We start from the raw sequence: 25,075 nt of genomic DNA, 5'->3' as shown, positions 1-25,075 counted from the left end.
ATTTCAATATTGCTTATGTTTCAATATCTTGTGAAACTCTGGACTGAGTATTTCAATATTGCTTATTTTCAATATCTTGTGAAACTCTGGATTGAGTATTTCAATATTGCTTATGTTTCAATATCTTGTGAAACTCTGGATTGAGTATTTCAATATTGCTTATGTTTCAATATCGGGTGAAACTTTGGATCGAGTATTTCAATATTGCTTATGTTTCAATATCAGGTGAAACTCTGGACTGAGTATTTCAATATTGCTTATGTTTCAATATCTTGTGAAACTCTGGATTGAGTATTTCAATATTGCTTATGTTTCAATATCAGGTGAAACTCTGGACTGAGTATTTCAATATTGCTTATGTTTCAATATCTTGTGAAACTCTAGACTGAGTATTTTAATATTGCTTATGTTTCAATATCTTGTGAAACTCTGGACTGAGTATTTCAATATTGCTTATGTTTCAATATCTTGTGAAACTCTGGATTGAGTATTTCAATATTGCTTATGTTTCAATATCTTGTGAAACTCTGGATTGAGTATTTCAATATTGCTTATGTTTCAATATCTTGTGAGACTCTGTATTGAGTATTTCAATATTGCTTATGTTTCAATATTGGGTGAAACTCTGGACTGAGTATTTCAATATTGCTTATGTTTCAACATCTTGTGAAACTCTGGATTGAGTATTTCAATATTGCTTATGTTTCAATATCAGGTGAAACACTGGACTGAGTATTTCAATATTGCTTATGTTTCAATATCTTGTGAAACTCTGGATTGAGTATTTCAATATTGCTTATGTTTCAATATCGGATGAAACTCTGGACTGAGTATTTCAATATTGCTTTTGTTTCAATAACTTGTGAAATTCTGGATTGAGTATTTCAATATTGCTTATGTTTCAATATCAGGTGAAACTCTGGACTGAGTATTTCAATATTGCTTATGTTTCAATATCTTGTGAAACTCTGGACTGAGTATTTCAATATTGCTTATGTTTCAATATCGGGTGAAACCCTGGACTGAGTATTTCAATATTGCTTATGTTACAATATCGGGTGAAACTCTGGACTGAGTATTTTAATATTGCGTATGTTTCAATATCTTGTGAAACTCTGGACTGAGTATTTCAATATTGCTTATGTTTCAATATCAGGTGAAACTCTGGACTGAGTATTTCAATATTGCTTATGTTTCAATATCTTGTGAAACTCTGGATTGAGTATTTCAATATTGCTTATGTTTCAATATCTTGTGAAACTCTGGATTGAGTATATCAATATTGCTTATGTTTCAATATTTTGTGAAACTCTGGATTGAGTATATCAATATTGCTTATGTTTCAATATCGGGTGAAACCCTGGACTGAGTATTTCAATATTGCTTATGTTCCAATATCGGGTGAAACTCTGGACTCAATATTGCTTATGTTTCAATATCGGGTGAAACTCTGGACTGAGTATTTCAATATTGCTTTGTTTCAATTTCGGGTGAAACTCTGGATTGAGTAATTCAATATTGCTTATGTTTCAATACCGGGTGACACTCTGGACTGAGTATTTCAATATTTCTTATGTTTCAATATCTTGTGAAACTCTGGATTGAGTATTTCAATATTGCTTATGTTTCAATATCAGGTGAAACTCTGGACTGAGTATTTCAATATTGCTTATGTTTCAATATCTTGTGAAACTCTGGATTAATTATTTCAATATTGCTTATGTTTCAATATCGGGTGAAACCCTGGACTGAGTATTTTAATATTGCTTATGTTTCAATATCTTGTGAAACTGTGGATTGAGTATATCAATATTGCTTATGTTTCAATATCGGGTGAAACCCTGGACTGAGTATAGTATTTCAATATTGCTAATGTTCCAATATCTTGTGAAACTCTGGACTGTCGAGTATTTTAATATTTCTTATGTTTCAATATGAAATTGGGTTGAAACTCTGGACTGAGTATTTTAATATTGCTTATGTTTCAATAGCGGGTGAAACTCTGGACTGAGATGTTTCAATATCAGGTGAAACTCTGGACTTAGATGTTTCTATATCAGGTGAAACTCTAGACTGAGTATTTCAATATTGGGTGAAACTCTGGACTGAGTATTTCAATATCGGGTGAAACTCTGGACTGAGTATTTCAATATCGGGTGAAACTCTGGACTGAGTATTTCAATATTGCTTATTTCAGATGCCGATGTGGAAGGGTACTAGCAGTTTTTGTAACGACCCGTGGATCTACTTGATGAATCGTACAGGCATTGTGAAGGAAGATCTCTGGGGCAAGGACTGTGTAAGTATTATTGTTCATTTGAGCCTTGTTCTGGGATAACTGGTCTTAATGTATATGCATGAAGTGTGGTCCCAGATTAGCGTGTGCAGTCCGCTCAGGCTAGTCAGGGAAGACACTGTCTGTCTTAACTGGATTTTTGTTAAGGAGAGACTTTCTTAAAAGGAAAAATTCCATAAAAGCTTAAAGTGTCATTCCTGATAAGCTTTTGCAGACTTCATAGGCAACACTTTATGCACATACATTAAGCCCAGTTACCCCAAGGCCAGGCTCATTGTTATTTCTGTGCAGTTGAATTCACATTTGGTTTAAATGCATGAAGCTTTAAAATTTCATAAGTTGCATCTTATCTTACCTTGAAATAAATAAAACCTGATGATGTCCCTTGTGGCTGCAAAGTTAAAAATTTAAATTTAAACTATTTTATTTCTTGTTGAAGCTTTTTCCAACTCTTAATTATATCAGTAAATTGTTTATTCTGGCCAAGTGCTAAAAAATGTTTCCTTTCAAGTGTTGATTGTACGCAATATCACACTGAAAACAAAGAAAAATCTGTATTATTTTTGTTGATTGTGCACAATATCACACTGAAAACAAAGAAAAATCTGTATTTTTTCAACAAGGCCATGAAACTTGGCTTTATCACCAACAGAGAGCAGATGATAAATCATGTTATCTTATTGAAAAGTTTTTGTAAACCCTTTACTACTAAGATACTCGCTTTGACCTGTTTGTAGTCTCTAAGAAAACCAATTTACATTAAACAACTTTTTTACTAGATACAAGTTTTAAGTCTTCATTTCCAACCCTAAGATATTGATAAGCAGCAAACAGCATAAAACCTGAACAGACTGCTAGTTGCTCTGGTTTTATGCTGGTTGCATATAGCCATATTCACTTTGTTTCTGAGCGGGAAAGCCTTAAGACTTGAAGTTATCTCCCCTACAGGAAGCAGATGAGCAGACTATTCAGACTGTGCTGATGTTCCCAGTGCTCCATGCAACAGAGCCCCTAGGTCTTACGGAGCTCCTCTGGCTTCAGGGGGTCATACAGGACACTGAGAACAGGGACATACTCAGGAGGTAAGTCTGGGGTCGGGTTTTGTTTTATGACATGAAAAAAACTTAAATGTCTGGATCTATGATGTTTCTATGACATTCTGTTCTGGTATTGTGTTGTGGCCATGAAATTCAATTCTTGTTATATGTTGTTTCCATGATATTCTGTTCTAGTGTATGTTGTTTTCTTTAAATTCAGTTCTGGTTGCATTTACTTTCATGACTGTTGTTCGCTTTGTTCATGAAATTAAGTTCTAGTTGTACGTTTTTTCCATCTCAATTATATCTAGTTTTATGTTGTTCCCATGATATTCGATTTTACAGTATTTTTTGTTCATAAAATTATGTTATAGTTGTATGTTGTTGTTATGACTCATGACATTCCGTACTTGTTGTATGTTGTATCCACGAAATTAAGTTCAAGTTTCATGTGGTTTCCATTACATTTACATTCAGTTCAAGTTGTCTGTTGTTTCCATCACATTCAGTTCTAGTTGTGTGTTGTTTCCATTACACTCAGTTCTAGTTGTCTGTTGTTTCCATTACACTCAGTTCTAGTTGTCTGTTGTTTCCATGACATTCAGTTCTAGTCATGTCTCTGACAGGTGGAAGAGTTCCTGGCGACTAAGTTTCCATGACATTCAGTTCTAGTCATGTCTCTGACAGGTGGAAGAGTTCCTGGCGACTAAGTTTCCATGATATTCAGTTCTAGTCATGTCTCTGACAGGTGGAAGAGTTCCTGGCGACAAAGTTTCCATGACATTCACAAGCTGATTGACCTGCAGAAGGAATTTGAAACCCGGAGGTAACTGTTACAGAAGATTCGATACTTTAAATTTGTATCAATTTTTGCCCGATTTTACAGTACATAAAACATAAGTTTTTACATTTTACGCAGTTACATTGAGTTAGCTTATCTTAGTTGTGCCTGTGACCATGCGGATACTTGTGCCATTAACTGCAAATTTAAAGGTTGTGAGAGAATGACTGTAGAAAATATTTCAAGACCGATCCCTACATTAGTTAAGGGATCGGACAAAGTAACGAACTAAAACTCTTCATTAGCAGTCCTGAGCTTTACTGCCAGAGTTAGCCAGTCCATCTTGCTTACATCTGCCAGAGACTTTATCACAAATTTGCTTACACATATAACTGTATCTTTTAAATGTAGGAAATTTTGATTTCTGTTATTTCAAGTATTTAGGATTTGCTGACAAACTTTGGCTAATTTAATCAGTTCATAATTTTATATTTTGAAATTTGTATTTGATATATTATACAAATAGTACTTATAAAATATAGTTTGAATTATCAAAAATCATTGTTTTGCAATGAGAAATAATAATACAATGTTAACACTACTTCCTATTGTAAACCCTTTTAACATGATACAAGAGAGCCTTACTCGTGGAAAATTCCTGTTTAAACTGGTTTTTTGTGCAGGAGAGACTTACTTTAAAAGAAAAATAGAATAAAAACTTCAAACATCCAATTAGCCCCCTTTTCAAGAGTGCGGCTCATTTACATGGTACACATATTACTTTCAGGTGCCTGTTTTACTCGGTTGGCGAGCGTGACATTCCACAAGCCCTTTTGCAGCAGGAAAACATCGGCTTCCGGGCCCTCTACAACAGTTCAGTGGTGGAGGGCTTTACTAAGCAGATGTTTACTGCTCTTGATGATGGTGGGTTGTCATGGCCCAACTTTAGAAGGCACTTGAGCTTTGCTCTGCGAAAACAGGGCCTAATGTGCGTACATTAAGTGTAGTCCGAAATTGGCCTCTGCAGTCAGGCTTATCAGGAACTACGCTTTCTGCCTACACTGGAATTTTGTTAAATAGAGACTGAAGAAAAATACCATAAAAGTGGAAAATGTCATCCCTGATTAGCCTTGCCAACTTCAAAGGCTAATCTGGGACGACATTTTACGCACATGTATTAAAACTGATTGTGCCGTCTGCTATTTCAGTGTGCAATTAAAGCCAAAGCAAGCAGCAGACCAGCCAAGCAGCAGGAACAGCTGCTCGCACCCTCGCTAACATAGCAGACGTGCTGGGATGTATGGCAGGGCCTAAGGGGGGTCTGCGCAGTGGACCTGCAGCAAATAAAGACTGGGCACGAGCCTTCAAGTTTTTGGAGGTGAGAGCGAAGTGGTGGGGAGTGGGGGGATTAGATGTGCTGGATTGTTCGACTGAGCCCAACAGAGGTCTGCATAGCAGTCTTGTAGCAATTAGATATTGAGCCTAGTGGTACGGGTGAAGGAAGATGTGAGGGATTATGCATGCTTGGATAAATTGCTGGCCGATTAGGGAGGTCTGTATAGCTGCCCCACAGAAAATAAAGACTAGCCACAGACATGTACTTTCTGGAGGAGAGACTGAATGGGGATGGAGGGAAATAGTTAACCCTTTGCATGCTGGGAAATTTGTCGTCTGCTAAAATGTTGTCTGCTGAATTTCTAAAATTAGCATTTCTTCGATTTTTTTTCAAAGAATGCTATCAGAATAGCAAACAGTTTGGATCCTGATGTGACACCACGTTCTGTCGCGTCTCATCTGGATCCAAACTGTTTGCAAAGGCCTTCAAAATTCCGTCCCATCACTTAAAGAGTTAAGCTATGATGCATGGCGCGGCAAAAAGGGGGTTTGTTTAGCGCCCCCTCAGCAAATCAAAATAAGCCCAGGCCTTCCATTTTCTTGAGGTGAGAGCAAAGGTGTGCGGGAGATTAGTTGTACTGGAGTGCGTGGCCTGGTTCAAGGGAGGTTTGTGTAGGGACCTTGTGGCAAATAGAGACTTGGTGGTTGAAGAGGGGTTGTGGGGCATTAGTAGTGCAGGTATGGGACCATGGGAAGTCTGCATTACTGCCCCTCTGTAAAATGATACATTTTTATAACATAATGCTAAATATGTTAACATGCAGCGTGGTTTGCTATTTTCATAATTATTTTAACTAATTCTAGTTTAATTTCCTGCTGTTGTCTGCAGGACAGAAACATTCGTGAAGGAGTTGATGGCGAAGGAGCGTGGCAAGTGGCTGGACAGACAGGACAAGCTGATCCAGGCGGCTAGGCACTATGAAGGGGCAGCCCAGATACTAATCAGACATGTGGTCATGAGTGCTAAAGAGGTGAGTTGATACATTCAAGTGGTAATCTATTATAAAAGGGTCCTTTAAATCTTTCGAATTCAGATACGTATTTTGACACATTTGTATTCCCTTAGAATGTTACAATTAATTCAAGACCTTTCTGACTAGATTCAAGATTTAAAGGCTTCATTTCCTATCCTATTTACTGATGAGCAGCAAACGGCATAAAACCTGAACAGACTGCGAGTTACTCCCAGGCTGTTATGGTTTTAGGCTGTTTGCACATAGCTCTTTTCACTTTGCCTCTGAGGGGGAAAGGGTTAAGCTCGCCTGAGTTTATAGTGCTCATGAGTAGCTTTTAAGAAACAAGGTTGTCCTTTGTCTTGTCAAAAAAAAAAGACAGTAAAGATCCTTTGGTTACCCTCTTTCAAATTTGTTCAAAATGTTAATGTCCATTTAATATGTAGGTCATAAGAGCTAAACAATACGTGAAAGGAATGAAAACATCTTCCTTTCTAATAACATTGTTGAATGGTCCTCTACTACGTTTCTTCAAATCATGCCACTGAACTCAAAACTTGCCATGCCTCAGGAGTAACATGATTTATGTAACCTCCCATCTGTCTGTATGTACGTCTGTGAGTAATATTCTATCATGGTGTCAAACTAGGAATTCCCAAGGGTTATATGATTTATTTATCAAATGATGTTTATTTTGTATTGTTTATTGCATCTTTAAACTTTCTTAGTTTTTAGCTCATGTATTTTTTGAAGAAAAAAAAAATGAGCTATTGTCATCACCTTGGCGTCGGCCTTGGCATCGGCGTTGGCGTCGGCGTCCCGTTAAGTTTTGCGTTTAGGTCCACTTTTCTCAGAAAGTATCAATGCTATTGCATTCAAACTTGGTACACTTACATACTATCATGAGGGGACTGGGCAGGCAAAGTTAGATGACTCTGGCGTGCATTTTGACAGAATAATGTGCCCTTTTTATACTTAGAAAATTGAAAATTTTGGTTAAGTTTTGTGTTTAGGTCCATTTTATACCTTAAGTATCAAAGCTATTGCTTTCATACTTGCAACACTTACTAAATATCATAAGGGGACTGTGCAGGCAAATGTATGTAACTCTGACTGGCATTTTGACAGAATTATGTGCCCTTTTTATACTTAGAAAATTGAAAATTTGGTTAAGTTTTGTGTTTAGGTCCACTTTATTCCTACAGTATCAAAGCTATTGCTTTCATACTTGCAACACTTATTAACTATCATAAGGGGACTGTGCAGGCAAAGTTATGTAACTCTGACTGGCATTTGGACGTAATTATTGGACCTTTATACATAGAAAATTGAAAATTTGGTTAAGTTTTGTGTTTTGATCCATTTTACCCCTAAAGTATCATAGATATTGCTTTCATACTTGGAACACTCGCAAACTATCATAAGGGGACAGTAAAAGGACAAGTTGCATAACTCTGGTTGTCATTTTTACAGAATTATGGCCCTTTTTATACGCCCGTATAAAATACGGGACGTATTATGTGAAACCCCTTGGCGGGCGGGCGGGCGGCGGGCGGGCGGCGGGCGGCGGGCGGAAGGCATCACTTTGTCCGGACTCTAATTCAAATTGTATTCATCCGATCTTCACCAAACTTGGTCAGCAGTTGCATCTAGTTGATATCTAGGCCAAGTTCGAATATGGGTCATGCCGGGTCAAAAACTAGGTCATAGGGTCAATAAGTGCATTTTCAAAGGGGCCACTTTGTCCGGACTCTATTTCAAATTGTATTCATCCGATCTTCACCAAACTTGGTCAGCAGTTGCATCTAGTTGATATATAGGCCAAGTTCGAATATGGGTCATGCCGGGTCAAAAACTAGGTCATAGGGTCAATTAGTGCATTTTCAACGGCGCCACTTTGTCCGGACTCTAATTCAAATTGTATTCATCCGATCTTCACCAAACTTGGTCAGTAGTTGCATCTAGTTGATATCTAGGTCAAGTCCGAATATGGGTCATGCTGGGTCAAAAACTAGGTCAAAGGATCAATTAGTGCATTTTACTTTGTCCGGACTCTAATTCAAATTGTATAAATCTTATCTCCACCAAACTTGGTCAGTAGTTGCATCTAGTTGATATCTAGGCCAAGTTCGAATATGGGTCATGCCAGGTAAAAAACTAGGTCATAGGGTCAATTAGTCCATTTTCAACAGCGCCACTTTGTCCGGACTCTTATTCAAATTGTATTCATCCGATCTTTACCAAACTTGGTCAGTAGTTTCAAGATAAGTAATATCAGTACAGGAAATACTGCCATTCTATACCTATGTAGGTCTAAAAAATTATGATTTAAATATTGTGTTTTAGAGAACAAATGAGACTAAGTGTACACTTATTGATATCAATGCATATATATGAATATATCAGTTATATAAGTTGTTGTTGTTTTTTTTGCTTATTTCCAAAACAAATACATCAATCATCAGTGTATCATCTCCAATGGCACACGAATCGGGCGTATATTGCTCCGTCATGCGGCGCTCTTGTTTGACTTAGTAACTTAGAATATATGGTTAAATTTTGTGTTTCTATCCACTTTACTTCTAAAGTATCAAGGCCATTGCTTTCAAACTTCAAATACTTTCATGCTATCATGAGGTTACTGTACCTGGCAAGTTGAATTTTACCTTGACCTTTGAATGACCTTGACTCTCAAGGTCAAATTATTAAATTTTGCTAAAATTGCCATAACTTCTTTATTTATGATTAGATTTGATTGATACTTTGACAAAACTACTCTTACCTGACATACCACAATATACTCCACCCAAACCATCCCCCCGTGACCTCCCCCCCCCCCCCGAATCCCCTCCCCTAATTTTTATTTTATTTTAAGACCATCTCACAAATGACCACCACACCCTCACACTATACCCACCCCCACCCCACCCCCGAATATTTATTTTTATTATTTTATTTTTGAAATACCGTCCAACCATCGCACCCAAGAATTCCCCCCCCCCGATTTTTTTTCCGCATTTTTTGAAGATAATGTAATAAATGTCCACACCCCGACACTATACACCCCTCTTCACTCCACCTCTCCCTCCTTTGTGATTTAAAAAGAGAGTCCCTTCACCTTTTTAAAGAAAATAGATGAGCGGTCTGCACCCGCAAGGCGGTGCTCTTGTTTTATGTCCCCACCACTATAGTGTGTTTGTGTGTTTGTTTGCGTCAAACTTAAACATCTGCCATAACTTTTGCACTATTGAGGAAAGCAACTTGATATTTGACATGCATGTGTATCTCATGGAGCTGCACATTTTGAGTGTGAAAGGTCGAGGTAAAGGTCATCCTTCAAGGTCAAATGTCAAATATATAGCTTCAAAGCGGCGCAGAAGGGGACATAGTGTTTCTGACAAACACATTTCTTGTTTTACCTGAAATGCCACTGGACCATGGTTCTTATTGCTATTAAAAGGTGTTTGTGCAAGGTGCGTTCTCGGAAAGTTGGGCTAAATACATCTTTGTAAAGTGTCTTTCCAGATAAGCCTGTGCAGTACCCACAGGCTAAACAGGGCGGACACTTTCTGCTTTTATGGAATTTTTTATTTGAAGGAAGTCTGGTCTAAACGAAAAATCCAGTCTAAGCGAAAGGTGTCATCCCTGATTAGCCTTTGTTGGCAGCACAGGATAATCTGGGAGGTCACTGTGCACACATGCATTTAGCCCCGTTTTCCGTTAAAAGGGCTTATGTATTTTCCAATGTTTCAGTTTTTCAAGCTATCGTCCCTGGACAGAGACAGTGTACCGAGGTTTGGCCACTGGGTGATGGTGGAGTGCCTGGCCCGTATTGACATTGCAGGCGGCTGGTCTGATACTCCGCCCATTACGTATGAGCACGGTGGGGCGGTTGTAACTGCTGCCCTACTGGTACAAGGGAAGGTATGATATTAACTTAACTGACTGCATGCAATATGGTCTAGTAGGAATAGAAGAATGCTCCTCACTCTGAGAAAACGGGGCTTAATGCATGTGTGTAAAGTGTCCTCCATGATGCAGTCCGTACAAGCCAATCTGGGACAACACTTTGTGCCTTAACTGGACTGGATTTTCACAGGAAGAGACTTCCTTTAAACAAAAAATACTGGAATTGTTTGATCATATCAGCCCTTTCTTCTCCTTTTACCAACATGTAAAGAGAAAATAATTTGCAAAATGATTACTGAAATGACAACTTGCAAACAGCTAAGTGTCTGAAAAATTATGATATTTTGATTTTATTTTCTCAAAAAAAAGGGAATAAATGAGTATAAATTTGTTTTCAGAGACCAATTGGTGCAAAGTCAAGTAGGATGCCAGAGTAAGTCTGGACAAAATGAAAAAGAAAAACATAAAAATATGAAAAAGTATTGATTTTTTATGTTAATATCAGTAAAAAATCATGTTATTTTCTTAATGCATTCAACACTGCTTTCTTCAATACTTTACATTGGTGCTTTTTTCACTACATTTGTTCCTTAAAAGTTTATTTTACCAGTATTGATTTTGAATATGATGTTAGCGAAACACAATGAAAATAAAATTGCATATGAGATGCGCTCTGCAGAAAGGAAGCTTAATTCATGTATGTATAGTCCGCACACGCTTAATTCATGTATGTATAGTCCGCACACGCTTAATTCATGTATGTATAGTCTGCACACGCTTAATTCATGTATGTATAGTCTGCACACGCTTAATTCATGTATGTATAGTCTGCACACGCTTAATTCATGTATGTATAGTCCGCACACGCTTAATTCATGCATGTATAGTCTGCACACGCTTAATTCATGTAGGTATAGTCCGCACACGCTTAATTCATGTATGTATAGTCCGCACACGCTTAATTCATGTAGGTATAGTCCGCACACGCTTAATTCATGCATGTATAGTCCGCACACGCTTAATTCATGTATGTATAGTCCACACACGCTTAATTCTTGTATGTATAGCCCGCACACGCTTAATTCATGTATGTATAGTCCGCACACGCTTAATTCATGTATGTATAGTCCGCACACGCTTAATTCATGTATGTAGTCTGCACACGCTTAATTCATGTATGTATAGTCCGCACACGCTTAATTCATGTATGTATAGTCCGCACACGCTTAATTCATGTATGTATAGTCCGCACACGCTTAATTCATGTATGTATAGTCTGCACACGCTTAATTCATGTATGTATAGTCCGCACATGCTTAATTCATGTATGTATAGTCCGCACACGCTTAATTCATGTATGCATAGTCCACACACGCTTAATTCATGTATGTATAGTCTGCACACGCTTAATTCATGTATGCATAGTATGCACACACTTAATTCATGTATGTATAGTCTGCACACGCTTAATTCATGCATGTATAGTCTGCACATGCTTAATTCATGTATGTATAGTCCACACACGCTTAATTCATGTAGGTATAGTCCGCACACGCTTAATTCATGTATGTATAGTCCGCACACGCTTAATTCATGTATGTATAGTCAGCACACACTTAATTCATGTATGAATAGTCCACACACGCTTAATTGATGTATGTATAGTCCGCACATGCTTAATTCATGTATGCATAGTCTGCACACGCTTAATTCATGTATGTATAGTCTGCACACGCTTAATTCATGTATGTATAGTCTGCACACGCTTAATTCATGTATGCATAGTCCGCACTCGCTTAATTCATGTATGTATAGTCCGCACACGCTTAATTCATGCATGTATAGTCTGCACACGCTTAATTCATGTATGTATAGTCCCCACACACTTAATTCATGTATGTATAGTCCGCACACGCTTAATTCATGTATGTATAGTCCCCACACGCTTAATTCATGTATGTATAGTCCGCACACGCTTAATTCATGTATGTATAGTCTGCACACACTTAATTCATGTATGTATAGTCCCCACACGCTTAATTCATGTATGTATAGTCCGCACAAGCTTAATTCATGTATGTATAGTCAGCACACACTTAATTCATGTATGTATAGTCCCCACACGCTTAATTCATGTATGTATAGTCCGCTCACGCTTAATTCATGTATGTATAGTCCGCACATGCTTAATTCATAGTATATGTATGGCAAAAGTAATTTCCATGTATTTGTATTTCTGTAGTGCTTAACAAAGATAGTTAATCTGCAGTTGAAATGAGGGGCAACATTCAGCCTCACTGTCCAGGCATGTTAGATCTACTATTGTATTTGAGCCTCACTGTCCAGGCATGTTAGATCTACTATTGTATTTGAGCCTCACTGTCCAGGCATGTTAGATCTACTATTGTATTTGAGCCTCACTGTCCAGGCATGTTAGATCTACTATTGTATTTGAGCCTCACTGTCCAGGCATGTTATATCTACTATTTTATTTGAGCCTCACTGTCCAGGCATGTTAGATCTACTATTGTATTTGAGCCTCACTGTCCAGGCATGTTAGATCTACTATTTTATTTGAGCCTCACTGTCCAGGCATGTTAGATCTACTATTGTAATTGAGCCTCACTGTCTAGGCATGTTATATCTACTATTTTATTTGAGCCTCACTGTCCAGGCATGTTAGATCTACTATTGTATTTGAGCCTCACTGTCCAGGCATGTTTGATCTTCTATTGTATTTGAGCCTCACTGTTCAGGCATGTTAGATCTACTATTGTATTTGAGCCTCGCTGTCCAGGCATGTTAGATCTACTATTGTATTTGAGCCTCACTGTCCAGGCATGTTAGATCTACTATTGTATTTCAGCCTCACTGTCCAGGCATGTTAGATCTACTATTGTATTTGAGCCTCACTGTCCAGGCATGTTAGATCTACTATTGTATTTGAGCCTCACTGTCCAGGCATGTTAGATCTACTATTGTATTTGAGCCTCACTGTCCAGGCATATTAGATCTACTATTGTATTTGAGCCTCACTGTCCAGGCATGTTAGATCTACTATTGTATTTGAGCCATACTGTCCAGGCATTTTAGATCTACTATTGTATTTGAGCCTCACTGTCCAGGCATGTTAGATCTACTATTGTATTTGAGCCTCACTGTCCAGGCATTTTAGATCTACTATTGTATTTGAGCCTCACTGTCCAGGCATGTTAGATCTACTATTGTATTTGAGCCTCACTGTCCAGGCATGTTAGATCTACTATTGTATTTGAGCCTCACTGTCCAGGCATGTTAGATCTACTATTGTATTTGAGCCTCACTGTCCAGGCATGTTAGATCTACTATTGTATTTGAGCCTTACTGTCCAGGCATGTTAGATCTACTATCGTATTTGAGCATCACTGTCCAGGCATGTTAGATCTACTATTGTATTTGAGCCTCACTTTCCAGGCATGTTAGATCTACTATTGTATTTGAGCCTCACTGTCCAGGCATGTTAGATCTACTATTGTATTTGAGCCTCACTCTGGGAAAATGGGGCTAAATGCATGTGCTCAAAGTGTTGTCCCAGAATAGCCTGTGCAGTCCACACAAGCTAATCAAGGACGACACTTTCTTCTTTATGGTATATATCATTGAAAGGAAGTCTCATCTCAGCAAAAAACCATTTTGGGCAAAAGGTTTCATCCCTGATTAGCCTGTGCAAATTGCACAACAGGCTAATCTGGGACAACACTTCAGGCACATGCATTATGCCCCATTTCCCAAGGGTGAGGCTCAGTTGTATTACTACCCTAATACACAGAGATGTCCTTCCTATTGCCAGGTGCCCTGCTGAAGGCAGCCTTCCTGTGTGCCGAGATTGTGGATCTGGACTCGAGAACAACTCTGAGGGACCAGCTCTTACCCAACTACGGTGGCGGGTTTGAGCTGCACAGCTGGACGCATCTGCCACATGGCTCTGGTATGTACCCTGGGAGTATTTGGGTGTGTCTGCTTTTTTTGGATCCAGATAAACAGCAGATTTTGACCTCGCTAGTGCTTATAGTGAGCTTTTCAGATTGCCTTTTGTATGTTATCTTCTGTCATGCGTCTTCAACCTTTATTTTGTTCACATTAATTGCATATTCCGAACATTTGTTGCAATGTAAAATGGGACTGGTTACAAATTGGTTAACATGGGGTTAAAAACTGAGTCTCTACTACCTATTGAAACCTCTTAAAACTCGTGAAGTCTCATTGTTTGTCCAATCTTCAGGAAACTTTCTCAGAACATTTTTTTCAATGGCAACCTATTTGAGATTGAAATTGAACTTAGGCCCTGTTGGGATAAAAACAAGGTCACTGTGTCAAGAGAAAACAAGAATGCAATCCGGTATTATCGACTGCTCAAGAAATAAATAACGTTTGGTATGATTTCCAGTAGTTCCAGTAGCCTGGCTATGGGAAAATGGGGCTAAATGCATGTGTGTCAAGTGTTGCCCACTTTTTCAACATTGCAGCAGCTCACGGCTTCCTTCCCATTGTGCTTAAGCACAGTATATAGCGGCAAAGTAAGAGGCTGCATAACACGAGAGCTAAGCTTCAAAAGGCAATACATTTCAATGCTGTTGACATGCATTATTTGGCGCATTCAAAGAGATATGTTAAATGTCCATCAATGAGCAGAACTACAGGATGTTGGAACAGCATTACTATCTGACCTGTTTATAGCAAAATGGGCCTTATGCCATATGTGGCAACGTTAGCTCCAGCCCAGCCTGTGCTTTCACGCAGTCAGGTAAGTAGTTACCATGTACACTAATGAGAACTTGAAACCTTGCGTGACTTTTTAGCAGACAATTTACCTCCTGAATGATTGTGCTGGCTTGGCAGGAGCTGTGCTGGCAGCATATGTTAAAAGACCCATTTTTGGATGATTTGGCTCATCTTGGAATATCAGGAAAAAAACACACTTTCTGTGTGTTTCAGGTCTGGGGACCAGCAGTATCCTGGCGGGGGCTGTAATGGCATCCCTGTTGCAGACGGCTGGCAAGTCATGTGACCCGCAGGGACTCATACATCTAGTAGGTCTTTTTAATTGGGGTGGGGAGGAGGCCGTCAAGTGAGTCGCATACTGGGAAAATTGGGCTTAATGAATGTATGTTAAGAGTTATCCAAGATTAGCCTGTGCAGTCTGTATAGGCTTTTCAGGGAGAACACTTTTTGCCTACAATGGAATTTCGTTTTTAGCAGACTCTTTTGTAACGAAAAAGTCGATGAAAAACAAAAGTGTTGTCCCCGCTACAGTCTGCACAGGCTTATCTGGGATGAGATGGTACACACAAACATTATGCCCAGTTTTTACAGAATAAGGCTCTAATGGTGTTCTGAAACTTAATCAAAGTGAAACTTCATCTGCCTTATTATTAACTATCGTCCATTAATAATTATCCCCTGCCAAAGAAGGAGGGATATAGAACTGGCCTTATCTGTTTGTCTGTCACAAAGTTTTTCAGGGCTATATCTTTAAACTATATGAGAGATCAACATGAAGCTTTCATATGTGTATAGATATCAATGATGAAAAATGTCATGCACAAGAATCATAACCCTAGACTTTCTTAAATAAGTGTTCTTGCCCTTTGTTGTTTGTATTTTGTAACTTTTCAGGGCTATATCTCAGATACTTTACAAGACTTCAACTTGAAACTTTATGGGTGTGAAGAAATCAATTAGAAGATGTGGCATGCACAAGAACCATAGTTCAACCCTTTCTTAAATAAGTGTTATTGCCTTTTGTTGTTTTGGTATGATGTAACTTTTCAGTGAAATCTGTAAATTGCTGAAAAAAAATGTTTGTTGTGCTATTAAGCCTTATCTTACCTTTGTCTGGCTTCTGAACCAGAAAGCTACTAGTTTTAGAATGTTTATATTTATTTTACCTTAATTACATTAAAAGCCTTTGGCTTAATAATAAAGACTTTTTCTCAGCAAACTGTGCTTAATGCAAGTGTGTTATGTGTGGTCCAATATTAACTGTGCTAAATGCAAGTGTGACTGTGCTTAATGCAAGTGTGACTGTGCTTAATGCAAGTGTGACTGTGCTTAATGCAAGTGTGTTATGTGTGGTCCAATATTACCCTTTGCAGTCTGGAATGGAATTTCGTTCTTTAAAGGAAGTCTGTTCTGAATCATAATCCAGTTTAGGGAGAAATTGTTGTACCTGATAAGATTGGGCAGACTGCACAGGCTAATCTGAGACAACACTTTACGCACATGCATTTACCTAACTGTTTTAGTATTAGGTGCAATCTGCAGTGTGTTGCAGGTGTTGTACCTAGCGCAGCTGCTGACTACAGATCTGATGTGTGTTGCAGGTGTTGTACCTAGCGCAGCTGCTGACTTCAGATCTGATGTGTGTTGCAGGTGTTGTACCTAGCGCAGCTGCTGACTACAGATCTGATGTGTGTTGCAGGTGTTGTACCTTGCGCAGCTGCTGATAACAGATCTGATGTGTGTTGCAGGTGTTGTACCTAGCGCAGCTGCTGACTACAGATCTGATGTGTGTTGCAGGTGTTGTACCTTGCGCAGCTGCTGACTACAGATCTGATTTTTGTTGCAGGTGTTGTACCTAGCGCAGCTGCTGACTACAGATCTGATGTGTGTCGCAGGTGTTGTACCTAGAGCAGCTGCTGACTACAGATCTGATGTTTGTTGCAGGTGTTGTACCTAGCGCAGCTGGTGACTACAGATCTGATGTTTCTGCAGGTGTTGTACCTAGAGCAGCTGCTGACTACAGATCTGATGTTTCTGCAGGTGTTGTACCTAGAGTAGCTGCTGACTACATATCTGATGTGTGTTGCAGGTGTTGTACCTAGAGCAGCTGCTGACTACAGATCTGATGTGTGTTGCAGGTGTTGCACCTAGCGCAGCTGCTGACTACAGATCTGATGTGTGTTGCAGGTGTTGTACCTAGAGCAGCTGCTGACTACAGATCTGATGTGTGTTGCAGGTGTTGTACCTAGCGCAGCTGCTGACTACAGATCTGATGTTTGTTGCAGGTGTTGTACCTAGAGCAGCTGCTGACTACAGGTGTCTGATGTTTGTTGCAGGTGTTGTACCTAGAGCAGCTGCTGCCTACAGATCTGATGTGTGTTGCAGGTGTTGTACCTAGAGCAGCTGCTGACTACAGGTGTCTGATGTTTCTGCAGGTGTTGTACCTAGAGCAGCTGCTGACTACAGATCTGATGTTTGTTGCAGGTGCTGTTCCTAGAGCAGCTGCTGACTACAGGTGTCTGATGTGTGTTGCAGGTGTTGTACCTAGAGCAGCTGCTGACTACAGATCTGATGTGTGTTGCAGGTGTTGTACCTAGCGCAGCTGCTGACTACAGATCTGATGTGTGTTGCAGTTGTACCTAAAGCAGCTGCTGACTACCGATCTGATGTGTGTTACAGGTGTTGTACCTAGAGCAGCTGCTTACTACAGATCTGATGTTTGTTGCAGGTGTTGCACCTAGCGCAGCTGCTGACTACAGATCTGATGTGTGTTGCAGGTGTTGTACCTAGAGCAGCTGCTGACTACAGATCTGATGTGTGTTGCAGGTGTTGTACCTAGCGCAGCTGCTGACTACAGATCTGATGTTTGTTGCAGGTGTTGTACCTAGAGCAGCTGCTGACTACAGGTGTCTGATGTTTGTTGCAGGTGTTGTACCTAGAGCAGCTGCTGCCTACAGATCTGATGTGTGTTGCAGGTGTTGTACCTAGAGCAGCTGCTGACTACAGGTGTCTGATGTTTGTTGCAGGTGTTGTACCTAGATCTGATGTGTGTTGCATGTGTTGTACCTTGAGCAACTGCTGACTACAGGTGTCTGATGTTTGTTGCAGGTGTTGTACCTTGAGCAACTGCTGACTACAGGTGTCTGATGTTTGTTGCAGGTGTTGTACCTGGAGCAGCTGCTGACTACAGGTGGGGGTTGGCAGGACCAGGTCGGGGGACTGCTGGGCGGGTAGCAGCTGAGCGTGTTTTCAGGGTCTAGGCTGCCCCTCTACGTGGAGGCACAGGACCTGCAGGTGGACCCAGATGTCCTTCAGGCCATCAATGAGAGACTGGTGCTCATCTACACGGGCAAAACCAGACTGGCTAGGAACTTGTTGCAGGTGATGGTTGCTAAGTAAATGTTTGAGCTAATTGTACCTGTGTATTTGAATACTTAAGCCTTGTTCTGAGAAAATTGGGCTTAATCCGTGTTTGCAAAAGCTTATCAAGGACGACTCTTTGCTCTTTCATAGTATTTTTATGCCCCTAAATCAAATGATCAGGGGTATATTGTTTTTGGCCTGTCTTTCTGTCATTGTATGTGTTTGTCTGCCATTGTATGTGTGTGTCTGTCCCAAAACTTTAACCTTGGTCATAACTCTTGCAATATTGTTGATAGCTACTTGATATTTGGCATGCATGTGTACCTCATAGAGCTGCACATTTTGAGTGGTTAAAGGTCAAGGTCATCCTTCAAGGTCATAGGTCAAATATATGACTTCAAAGCGGCGCAGTAGGGGGCATTGTGTTTCACAAACACAGCCCTTGTTCTTTTTAAGAAGTCTCTTTATAGCAAAAATTAAGTTTAGGCGGAAAGTGTCGTCCAAGATTAGCCTGTGCAGACTGTCTTTCCCAGAACAGGGCTTATATCCATTGAGGTACCATAATGAAACATCAGAGTAACTGTATTGACCTTAATTAGGATTTAATATGGTGAAATTTGAGTCAAGGTTGCCATTGCAAAAACATGGTGACCTAATTGAGAAAGCAACTTTATGCATTTATATAGCTGGGCCTCCTTTAAGATTTAATTTGGGTAAGGTACGTTCAAGGGCATGGCCACAGTTAAATATTTTTTTATACATTTAACATATGTTATACTATTTTTTATAAATATTTAATATGTTTTTACTATTCACTTCTTTTCTAAAATCAGACATATATCATTTACAATCATAAAAGCTGATGAATTTGACAATTTTTTTTTTCAACAAGTTGTTGATGCAAGCATAGCAATGTTTTATCAGAATATTATTATGGATTTTATATTTGAGTGAATGTCAGACATATGTCTTTTTCATATATACATGAATCTCTAGCGATTTTTGTTCCAGCCTTCTAAAATGGTATTGTATAACTGGTGACCTGTTGCCAATCATGTTTGATGTGCTGGTTCTTTTACTGCTCCCAAGCATGTTGAAACCTGTTCAAAACGTTAAAGCAAACAAAAGCAGTATTCTTGGAAAATCAGTCTTAATGCATGTTTGTAAAGTATCATCACAGGTAAGCCTGTGCAGTGCTCACAGGGCATCACAGGTTAGCCTGTGCAGTGTAAAGTATCATAACATGTTAGCCTGTGCAGTGTAAAGTATCATCACAGGTTAGCCTGTGCAGTGTAAAGTATCATCACAGGTTAGCCTGTGCAGTTTGTAAAGTATCATCACAGGTTAGCCTGTGCAGTGTAAAGTATCATCATAGGTTAGCCTGTGCAGTGTGTAAAGTATCATCACAGGTTAGACTATGCAGTGTGTAAAGTATCATCACAGGTTAGCCTGTGCAGTGCTCACAGGGCATCACAGGTTAGCCTGTGCAGTGTAAAGTATCATCACAGGTTAGCCTGTGCAGTGCTCACAGGGCATCACAGGTTAGCCTGTGCAATGTGTAAAGTTTCATCACAGGTTAGCCTGTGCAGTGTTTAAAGTATCATCACAGGTTAGCCTGTGCAGTGTGTAAAGTATCATCACAGGTTAGCCTGTGCAGTGTAAAGTATCATCACAGGTTAGCCTGTGCAGTGTGTAAAGTATCATCACAGGTTAGCCTGTGCAATGTGTAAAGTATCATCACATGTTAGCCTGTGCAGTGTGTAAAGTATCATCACAGGTTAGCCTGTGCAGTGTAAAGTATCATCACATGTTTGCCTGTGCAGTGCTCACAGGGCATCACAGGTTAGCCTGTGCAGTGTAAAGTATCATCACAGGTTAGCCTGTGCAGTGTAAAGTATCATCACAGGTTAGCCTGTGCAGTGTAAAGTATCATCACAGGTTAGCCTGTGCAGTGCTCACAGGGCATCACAGGTTAGCCTGTGCAGTGTAAAGTATCATCACAGGTTAGCCTGTGCAGTGTAAAGTATCATCACAGGTTAGCCTGTGCAGTGTAAAGTATCATCACAGGTTAGCCTGTGCAGTGTAAAGTATCATCACATGTTAGCCTGTTCAGTGTGTAAAGTATCATCACATGTTAGCCTGTGCAGTGTGCAAAGTATCATCACATGTTAGCCTGTGCAGTGTGTAAAGTATCATCACAGGTAAGCCTGTGCAGTGTAAAGTATCATCACAGGTTAGCCTGTGCAGTGTGTAAAGTATCATCACAGGTAAGCCTGTGCAGTGTAAAGTATCATCACAGGTTAGCCTGTGCAGTGTGTAAAGTATCATCACAGGTTATCCTGTGCAGTGTAAAGTATCATCACAGGTTAGCCTGTGCAGTGTAAAGTATCATCACAGGTAAGCCTGTGCAGTGTAAAGTATCATCACAGGTTAGCCTGTGCAGTGTGTAAAGTATCATCACAGGTTAGCCTGTGCAATGTGTAAAGTATCATCACATGTTAGCCTGTGCAGTGTGTAAAGTATCATCACATGTTAGCCTGTGCAGTGTAAAGTATCATCACAGGTTAGCCTGTGCAATGTGTAAAGTATCATCACAGGTTAGCCTGTGCAATGTGTAAAGTATCATCACAGGTTAGCCTGTGCAGTGTGTAAAGTATCATCACAGGAAAGCCTGTGCAGTGTAAAGTATCATCACAGGTTAGCCTGTGCAGTGCTCACAGGGCATCACAGGTTAGCCTGTGCAGTGTAAAGTATCATCACAGGTTAGCCTGTGCAGTGTGTAAAGTATCATCACAGGTTAGCCTGTGCAGTGTGTAAAGTATCATCACAGGTTAGCCTGTGCAGTGTAAAGTATCATCACATGTTAGCCTGTGCAGTGCTCACATGGTTTCTTAGAGCAAGGCTGACATATATCTTGTAGGTATTTGTTTTTAATAACACAAGAAAGCTAACGAGGAAGTCTGTATAGGCACCAGAGAATCAAGTTAATTAATGTTTCCTTCTTGTGCATTTTTCATAGTATTGCATGTCCCAATAAGTTTGCAAGAAATGGTATTGTTTTTAGTTTACAATTTTTTTAGAATTAGTTTATGTTTGCAATGGCAATATCAAGTGCACATTAGTCGTTTGTTAGTCATGTTGAAAATGAGTGTCTATTTATATAAGTGTATGAATGGAATCCCCTGACAACTGTAAGGTATTCTCAGAGGACAAATAGATTGCATCCACTAATATATGTCTCTTTAAACCTTTACCAATTAGATACTTATTTTGACGCGTTTGTAGTCCCTCAGAAAGTTACTAGTAAATTAAATTAAAGACCTTTCTTACTACATTCAAGTTTTAAAGGCTTCATTTCCAACTCTTAGATACTGATGAGCAGAAAACAGCATAAAACCTTAACATACTACGAGTTACTTTCAGGCTGTTCATGTTTTATGCTGTTTGCACATACCCAGTCTCAGTATGGAAAAACAGGGCTCAAATCAAGTGTGGAGTGTCGTAGCAAAAAACAGGGCTCAAATCAAGTGTGGAGTGTCGTAGCAAAAACAGGGCTCAAATCAAGTGTGGAGTGTCGTAGCAAAGGGCTCAAATCAAGTGTGGAGTGTCGTAGCAAAAAACAGGGCTCAAATCAAGTGTGGAGTGTCGTAGCAAAAAACAGGGCTCAAATCAAGTGTGGAGAGTCGTAGCAAAGGGCTCAAATCAAGTGTGGAGTGTCATAGCAAAAAACAGGGCTCAAATCAAGTGTGGAGTGACGTAGCAAAGGGCTCAAATCAAGTGTGGAGTGTCGTAGCAAAGGGCTCAAATCAAGTGTGGAGTGTCGTAGCAAAAAACAAGTTTAAGGGGAAAGTGTCCTCCCTGATAAACATGTGCAGACTGCACAGTCTAATCTGAGACAGCACTTTAAGTACATTCATTAAAGCCCGTTTTCGCACAGGGAGGCTCAGTTGTTATTGCAAGAAGTAGTGACTTGATTCTTACATAAATGTTGCCCTTGATAAATTACTTCAGTTTGTAACCATTTAGACATGCATGCACAAGTTTTGATAATTAGTTACTACCCGTATATTTGTTTAAAAAAATCTGAAGCTAATTTGTGTGTGGTGTGTGATTGTATTGTTTTTTGAAACACCAGTAGTCACATGATAAATTACAATAAATGAATTGTTTGTGGTTGTCATTAATTTATTGTTTTGCTTGAGCTTCAGTTTTTGTCAAACACGTATGATAATAATATATGCATATTTACAATTTTATTGTTCACATTTGAATGTTTTTGAAAAAGGAAATTCAGTATGTTAGTGTATACATTAAAACTTTAAAAACTTGTTTGCTTCATTTAATAATAAACTTTCTGTGTCTCAATAAACATTTTATTTCAGGATGTTGTACGTAACTGGTACGCCAGGAATCCTCAGATAGTGGAGACAGAAGACAGCCTTGTGCAGCTGGCTAATCAGTGTTCAGAATTCATCAAAAAAGGTAACTAAAGCTTTCACTGTTTGTTTGGAAACATTTATAGCCCTTTAAGTATACAATATGTATACACAAAAAAGAAAATGACAGAGAACAGTTGTAGTACATTATAAGCTCAACTACTCATTGATTAGTTCGAGGTATAACTTTCGTCAATTTGTCAGGGTCTGCTTAATGCTCTGGTTAAGGAAAGAACTGTTATCTTTTTTGTACTTACGCAATTCAGAATAAAATTTGCTTGCAACAGCTCAATATGTTTATCAAATACAGATATTCATTTAAATATAAATGTATGTCTACATGGTAATTGTATTTGTGATTGACTAATGACCACAACTATGACGGGCAATTTAGCAGAATTATGCCCCTTTTGTACTTAAACAATAAAGTTTAAGCTTAGCTTTTGCTAGTAAATTAGATCAGAATGTATTCAATACACTATATGAACCTGTGGATGTAGCAAGCCTGCATGGAGAAATGGAGAACATGCATTTGGGGAAAGTTGGGTCAAGGTCACTGTTGTTAAAAATAGACAAGGTGTTTCAGTAAGGGTGGAGATGACATTTTGTGTAGTGGCTTACATGATGAATGAGGGTGGCATTGCTAGCTTCAGTAAGGGTGGAGATGACATTTTGTGTAGTTGCTTACATGATGAACGAGGGTGGCATTGCATTTTGTGTAGTGGCTTACATGATGAACGAGGTTGGCATTGAAACTGACATTTTGTGTAGTGGCTGACATGATGAACTAGGGTGGCATTGCACAGTAAGGTTGGAGATGACATTTTGTGTAGTGGCTTACATGATGAACGAGGCTGGCATAGCTTCAGTAAGGGTGGAGATGACATTTTGTGTAGTGGCTGACATGATGAACAAGGGTGGCATTGCACAGTAAGGGTGGAGATGACATTTTGTATAGTGGCTTACATGATGAACGAGGGTGGCATTGCATTTTGTGTAGTAGCTTACATGATGAACGAGGGTGGCATTGGAGATTACATTTTGTGTAGTGGCTGACATGATGAAAGAGGGTGGCATTGCACAGTAAGGGTGGAGATTACATTTTGTGTAGTGGCTTACATGATGAACGAGGGTGGCATTGCATTTTAGGCCAGTCAGGTCAATGGCATTGTTTCTAAAAATAGAAACAGGTTTTTGCTTAATAACTTGGCCTTGCTTTTAGAAATTGTGCTGAAGTTTGGTATGTAGCCTAAGCATGTGACTGCATTGGAGCCAGTTAGGTCAAGGTGAAGGTCACTGTTACTTAAAAACAGGAATTTATCGGAAGGAAGTCTTTTGTAAACAAAAATCTAGTCTATGCGGAAAGAATGGTCCCAGATCAGCTTGGATGGACTGAACAGGCTGATCTGGGACAATACTTTATGCATAATGCCTTAAGCCTGATTTACCCAGAGACAGGCTCAAATGTATTCTGTTGCTATCCCAGGTGACCTTCAGTCTGTTGGTCAGTGTATGGATGAGTATTGAGTGCTCAAGAAGACAATGGCCCCGGGTGTGAGCCCGAGTTTGTCGCCCGCCTGATGACCTCCATGCGACCTTACGCCCTGGGCATGTGCATGGCAGACGCAGGGGTGGGGGATTCATGTATGTGCTGGCCAGTGACCATGAGGCACAGAAGAACATCAAGAACATGTTCAACTCTGCAGAGGTGCTCTAAAAGAATTGAGCCTTGCTCTGGAAAAAGGGGGCTTAATGCATGTGGGTAGTGTCGTCCCGTATAAGCATGTGCAGTCTGCACAGGTTTATCAGGGACTCCACTTTCGGCTTTATTGGTATTTTGTATTTGAAGAAGATCTCTTAGCAAAATATCCCGTTTATGTGGAAAGTGTCGTCCCGGATTAGCCTGTGCAGACTACTCAGTCTAATCTGGAACAACTCTTTGTACATGCATTTAGTCCCATTTTCCCAAAGCGGGGCTCAATTTGTTTCTTTATTATCATTTATGCCTTTCTCATCAGTGTAATCATTTACAGAATACTAAGACATACTACATGTATGCATATATATATTTTGACCAAATATCTATTGTGTTAAGTTGCAAAATGAAGTGATATTTTTATAGAATAAGACAAGATCCAGTCATA

At 39.4% G+C, this 25,075-nt stretch overlaps 1 pseudogene; it reads left to right on the top strand.

The window, feature by feature from the left end:
- Positions 1–24,648, top strand: part of LOC127844834 (L-fucose kinase-like) — a 70,283-nt pseudogene extending 45,635 nt beyond the window's left edge.
- The last annotated feature ends 427 nt before the right edge of the window (positions 24,649–25,075 follow it).

This window comes from Dreissena polymorpha, chromosome 9 (genome assembly GCF_020536995.1).
Source record: "Dreissena polymorpha isolate Duluth1 chromosome 9, UMN_Dpol_1.0, whole genome shotgun sequence".
In the NCBI taxonomy this organism is placed as follows: domain Eukaryota; kingdom Metazoa; phylum Mollusca; class Bivalvia; order Myida; family Dreissenidae; genus Dreissena; species Dreissena polymorpha.
Note: the sequence above shows the minus strand (reverse complement) of the source record. Positions and strands in the feature narration are given on the sequence as shown.